This window comes from Patiria miniata, unplaced genomic scaffold, assembly GCF_015706575.1.
Source record: "Patiria miniata isolate m_02_andy unplaced genomic scaffold, ASM1570657v1 HiC_scaffold_10, whole genome shotgun sequence".
Lineage (NCBI taxonomy): Eukaryota > Metazoa > Echinodermata > Asteroidea > Valvatida > Asterinidae > Patiria > Patiria miniata.
In genome coordinates, this window is record NW_024037048.1 from 17,371,410 (window position 1) to 17,378,467 (window position 7,058).

Here is a 7,058-nt window from a genome sequence, read left to right on the forward strand (position 1 = left end):
GAGAATTTTTTGGTATTTCTTTTATAAATATTTTGAAAGTCGTGTGAACATGGTGAATGAAAAGCTAGGATGCATTGTCTAGAGGAAATTTAAGTGAAGTTTTTGACCAAATTTTATTAAAAAGGTAATGTTGATAATTAACCAATTGGAAATGGCTGAAAACTATTATCCCTATATAGATCCAATAATGTAAATTAGATATGTATTTAAACAATCCCCAAAACAAAGTGAAATAACGCGTTACCCTATTGAATTTAACTTGTGTTTCTTTAATGACTTGAAAAAATAAAATGACTCGGAGTTAGAAAATATTAAAAAGAATATACAAAAACTTGGCGATAGGCTGCCTGCAGTCCAAAAAGAACATTTGCCTCACTTTTGCACAGAAACGACAGTCCAGCTGGACACGCTATTTTATATCTTACAAATTAAGTGACGCGTTGAATTGAATTCTAGTCAAATAACTAGTCATGAAAAATAGACAAACAAGACGTAGAGTGTAGTGGCCCTGCATTTCCAAGCGGCGGCTGTACCGCACTGCATTCGCAAAGTAATGTGTACATACATTTTGCATAAAATTGTGACTCAAGTCGACTCGAGTCATTACAACTGCAATGCCTATTCTTAACATAGACATTGACAACGTGAGAGACTAAACACGATGGAGTTTGGTAGCTCAGTTGGTAGAGCACTGGAACTACAATCCGGAGGTCCCAGGTTCTATTCCCTCTTCCTTTCAATTTGTGGATTGTTGTATTTCCCTGTACAGGCCACAGATTATTGCATTGACTGGTCGCCCTGGATGTAGGCCTGCCCTGGTTCACTTCGTCTCCCATATCACCAAGAGCACAAGCCTTCTCATATGCGGAGCAGTGCTGATCGTAAGTAATCTGTTAAAGTCGCAATTTGTCTGTGATTTGATGAAAGCTTGTCCCTGTGAAGCATTATGATCAGAACCTAGAGGTGCAGATCATAAGTAGTTTGCTACAGTTGTAATTTGTCTGTGATTGGACATTAGATTGTCCTTGTGAAGCATCATGATTACTTCGTCTCCCATATCACCAAGAGCACAGCCCTCCTCATATGCGGAGCAGTGCTGATCGTAAGTAATCTGCTTGAGTCGCAAGTTGTCTGTGATTTGACAAAAGTTTGTCCTTGTGAAGCATTGGGATCAGAACCTAGCGGTGCAGATCATAAGTAACCTGCTACAGTTGCAAGTTGTCTGTGATTCGCCACGAGCTTGTCCTTCAGGGGCATTACGATCAGAATTTAGCGGTGCTGATCATAAGTAATCTGCTACAATTGCAAGTTGTCTGTGATTTGACAAAAGCTTGTCCTTGTGAAGCATATTGTCAGAACCTAGCGGTGCAGATCATAAGTAACTTGCTACAGTTGCAAGTTGTCTGTGATTTGACATAAATGCCATAAAGAGTGGGTGATTTGTTGTCGAGAATGGATCGAGAGACCGTACTTTCTTATCTTTACACAATTCTCACTTGTTCTATTATTAATAAACGTTTGTAATTTTGCTTAATACCTTCCTCGCATAAACGTAAAACCCTTCCTTCCATTTTATCCTTCAACTAAATCCTTTTTCCTCATTAACAAAGTAAGCCCCCTAGCCTGCATTATAACTAATTCGTCCTTTGTCATGATATTTAATACTTAATGAAATATCTTTCTATAAAAATAAAACAATTAAAAAAAAAATGGGAAAAACAACTCCTAGCCAAGATGGTTATAATATCCTTATTAATTCCTTTGAAAAATATCCCCCTAGCAAAGATGGGTAGTCTTCTCCATAAAACCCTTCTAAAACAAATATCTTCCTAACCATGATGGTTCGTCTCCTCCATAATTCCCTTCTTAAAAAAATATCCTTCTAGCCAAGGTGGTTTAATCTCCTCCATGATTCCCTTCTTAAAAATATTCTCCGAGCCAGGATGGTTGGTCTTCTCCATAATTCCCTTTGAAAAAAATCCTCCTAGCCAAGATAGTAAGTCTCCTCCATAATTCCCTTCTTAAAAAAATCCTCCTATCCAAGATGGTTAGTCTCCTCCATAGTGCCCTTCTAAAACATATCCTCCTAGCCAAGATGGTCAATTTCCTCCATAATTCCCTTCTAAAAAAATCCTCCTAGCCACGATGGTTTGTCTTCTCCATAATTCCCTCCTAGAAAAAAATATCCTCCAAGCCAATATGGTTAGTTTTCTCCTTAATACCCTTCTAAATAATACCCTTCTAAAAAATATCCTCCAAGCCAAGATGGTAGTCTCCTCCATAATTTCCTTCTAAAAAAAAGCACCCTCCAAGCCAATATGGTTAGTTTCCTCCTTAATACCCTTCTAAATAATACCCTTCTAAAAAATATCCTCCTAGCCAAGATGGTTAGTCTCCTCCATAATTCCAATCTAAAAAGTACCCTCCTAACCAAGATGGTTTATCTACTCCATAATAAAATATCCTTATTACCAATATGGTCGTCTTCTCAGTAATTCCCTTAAAAACAAAGTCTGGGTCTTGCGCGTAACTTTGTACACACCTGTCCCAAGTTCTTTCCACTGACTATCCCTATTGCCAAGTATGACATGTCTATATCTTTTATAAACAGTTGTCATGCTCATTCAAAGGCATATTCATAGAAAGGTCGAAATCTCCTTGCTGCCACGGTGTCAGATTTAACGTTTGGTATACCGTGAGGTATATCTAGGTTGTGTTAACTTCAGGTTTACTCCGATCTGAACGATAACCAAGTTAACGATCATTAAATAACAATTGACTTTTTCTGCAGGCTGGTACAAGGACAAGATTTTGCCCAAGATGGAGTTCTGTGTTGTTGGTTGGGTAAGATCAAGACCAACACAATCATCAAGGAGCTCTCCAAACCCTGGATGCTGGATGAGAAAGCAGGGGAGACCACGGAGAAGTTTCCTTGGAAGATCAGCAAGGAAGAAGTCACCACGCTCAAGGAGAAGGTAGAATCTCCTCCTTGGGATCAAGCACCCCCCCCCCCTCCACAGTGAAAACTATAAACTTTATATTTATTTTTGTGTAAGTTGGTCAGTAGTCGGCAGAATGATTCACATGTTAATTAATGCATGCAAATTAAAGTAGAGAAAAAAAGTAAATTTTAATGACTATCATCCCACCCTATATTTTTAGGCTATTGAAATGTCAAACCCCAAAACAGATTTTACCTACCCTACCACACAGTTGGTTTTTTGTATGTAGTAGAAAACACCACACTTTTTGTTCTTTTTTTTGTCCAATTCATTTCATGGAGCCTTTCAGAGATCTCTCAGGTTATTCTGGATGGCTGCATGTCTAAGGAAACACATACTTTATATAATGCTCTGTATAATTTTTGTTTGGGAACCGCCCCCCCCCCACCACCCCCCAGGCTTGATCCTACTCATCGATCACCTCATCTCCATGAAATCCAACTGGGAGAAATGCAAGCTGCGCATCTTTGCCGCCACGAGCAAGAAGGAGCAAATGGACAGGGAGAAGATGAACATGGCCAACATGCTTAGCAAGTTCCGCATCAACTGCTCGGACGTGGAGGTCATCCCGGACCTGAACAAGAAGCCCAAGGACTGAAAGCCTGAGACGGTTCAAGAAGCTGTCCGAACCCTGGATGCTGGATGAGGAAGCAGGGGAGACCACGGAGAAGTTTCCTTGTAAGATCAGCAAGGAGTAAGTCACTACGCTCAACGAGAAGGTAGAATCTCCTCCTTGCGCTCAAGCACCCCCCCCCCCCTTCCACAGAGAAAACTATCAACGAGGGCCATTTGGGCGCCATCGTGGCTTAACCAGCATGAGTGAACCAGTGAAGTGTCCCTCATTCCGGCTTCTGCTTGTTTGACTATAAAGCGCCCTCTTTTGTCCATGCATGGAGACAATACACTTAAACCTTTCCCAGTGTCCACTTTACGCTAAGTCCCTGGTTTGTGTGATTTTAAGTCCAGTCTTGCAACATCTGTTAATTGGGTCCAACCTTTGACATTCTGGAGGCTGATTTTCAATAATGAGATTGATCACTTCAATCCATTTTTCGTACAACTCTCAGTTCATTTGGTTTGCCAAGTGCATGAAACTCGACTTTAGTAAACATCAATAAATCACGACATTTTTTCGCCTGAAATCTTTTTTTTTCTTTCAGACCAACAGACAGATGCGGATCCGTGAATTGCTTCGCCAACATTCCCAGGAGGTTCAGCTCATTGTCATGTAAGTACAAACCGGCGATAATGGCCACTATCGGACAATTAACCTATCACGGTGGAATTGCGTCAACGCAGCTTGTAAAATATTGTCTAAACATGATATACAAATGGACGCAGAACGCCAAAAATCTGAGTCAAACAAAAGTTAACGTACAAAATTCCATGAGCCGTTTCGCGGATACCGCCATCTTTGAAATTGGGGGGGGGGGGGGGGGGCATTACAATGAAAAGACATCCCATCATTCTCAGCTACAGTTGCATGATGAGACGTATTTTCATTGTAATGCCCCCCCCCCCCCCGAAAAAAAAAATAATTCAAAGATGGCGGTATCAGCGAAAAGGCTCATAGAGTTGTCTAAGGGGCGTGGTTAACTCGCAAACGGCGGTAGGTCAATGGGTGGCGCTTTTCATGGTGGCACAATTGCTGACGTTTACACGAAATACCAAAATTCTTTAAAAGCCGCTGGCGAAACAAGAAACTTTTTAAACAAAACTAAGGACACTTGTGTAAAAACTAAAAGTTACTTGTGTAAAAAGGGCACTCTTTACAGAATACTGGGGGGGGGGGGGTGTTAACTGCTGGTGCAAAAAAATGGGGGCGGGGTGAGCAAAAGATCTAACAGTGCTTGTGACCCAGTCTGACTGAGCTACTGTGGTCACCTGATCAAAAGTGGTGATCTGATTGGCCAATGTGCACTGTTGATTGACATGCAGGAAGGGTCCATTATAACCTTTTCTTTGATTTCTTGCAGGAGTCTACCTATTCCCAGGAAGCGTACTTGTTCAGCTTACATGTACATGTGCCGGCTGGAGACATTATCCAAGGATATGCTGTCAGCAGGGGCCTTGCATCACCTGACCAAATATGGCATCCAAATAAAAGTCAATACAAAGAAATTCACTTTAAATGATAAAGTGACAAAGGACAATTCCAACCAGTTGAAAGACCCTCCTCGCTTGAATGGAATTTGTGTTTTGTGTTAATTGATTTCGTTGAGATTGTTTCTTTACCATCTAACGGGCTCACACTTTCACTGATGTTTTCAAAGTGAGTTTCTTGAATGCAGTCAAGTAATACTGATTTAGAACAATAAAAGTCTTCAAATAATTTGGAGTCTGTTAATCAAGAAACACTCGTCACACTTTTGCGGGTTTTAAAAACAACAGCCAACTCCACTTTTTCCATTACTATGGGCACGTTTCTGTTTCAACTGAAAGTAATTAAAATCATGGTTTTTTTTCACAACGAAGCCAAGCGAAAAAAGAGAGTATTTATCAACAATGGTGGTGCTTTTGGTAATCCTCAGAATTAGGTTTTATGCATACTGTTTTCATAGCCAGTCAATTGTACTACTTTTACATAATTCTCACATATTGTAACGTTTAAAATAATGCAATCATTTCATAAAAACCAGTGTTCTAATTGCTGTGAATAGCATTAGAATATTTCAAACAATTGTTAATCCAAATGCCAAGCTTAAAGTCTATAAGAAAATCAGATTCAATCACTCGAGACTTTTTTCGTGACTTGAAATAAAAATTGATACATACATGGGATTGATTTAATTGACATTATCTGTGCTGGGCATACAGGAACATAAGGCGAAGAAAATAACATGTTATAGTAAATGCTCTAAAATTATCCACGTAGGTAGCAAAATATTGTGTTTGTTTGTCTGTATGTCTTTTATACTTTGTTTGCTTCAATTAGGATACAGTTATTGTGTTTAATTAATCTGTTTTAAATACCCAATACTACAAACAAGTTGCATTTATTTTCGGGAAAAATAACACGTTATTTTATATGTTGACCAAATGTGGCAATAAAAAAAAATGGCGGTCGGAAACATGGCCTAAAAAATCCAGGTTGGTCGAGATAACGCCATAAACACAATCTGTTTTTAGTTGTTAACATTTCTGGATACATGGTGGTACTGCTTTATTGCAAACCTTTTGTTTCGAAAAAAAATTATGACCCAGCTTGCTTTGAAAAAATATTCTATCAAAATACTTCCCGATAGGCCTACAATGGATACAATGAAAAAAAAATCGTTGTCAACAAACTTAACGCATACTTTTCACTATATCCCAATACTTGTGCATAAAACTAAATATTTTGTTTTGCTAAAAGTAAAAAAAAAAGGCAAATCCATTGTAGTATATAGATCAGAGCATGCGCAATGCAAAAACATTAATAATAATATGTTTTTTGTGACATTGTCATTGAACATTATTTGTTTTAATTCAGTGGTTATTGTTTCGGCAAAATGGAAAGCGATTAAAAAAAATCAGCAACACGATGCTCGTGTATCTTTATGTGTGGATTGTTTTGCTTATTCGGGGTAAAGGAGGAAGCCACTGAATGAGGTGTAGTGCCAGGAATCACTAGTCGCCCTACCGCGCATTGTGAGATACATCGTATCTCCACGCTGCAGAACCACCACCGCGCTCCCAGACACCTGCACATAGTGACTTGAATCATTGCTATAGCCAGTGACAACCGCGTCGCCGTTCTTCCGGAGATGAACGCGCAGGTAGCTGCTGGAAGGATATTTGTTCACAGAAAACATGAACACGTAGGTGCCCGGCACACCACACGTGAACGTGCCGGTCTCGAGATCGAAGCTGGTACCCGGCAGAAGCGTCTCGGTCGCCTGGAAGGGCAAACGGGTGTCGTGACTCGTAGAGGTATCCGAGCTGCTCGTCCTCACCACGGTGAATGCTACCCGCTGGTTGGAGTCGTTTGGTGTCTCCCCTGGCTCACCCTTTTGACCTTTGACACCAGTTTCCCCCGTTGGCCCTACAACACCTGGGACTCCTCTTGGACCTATT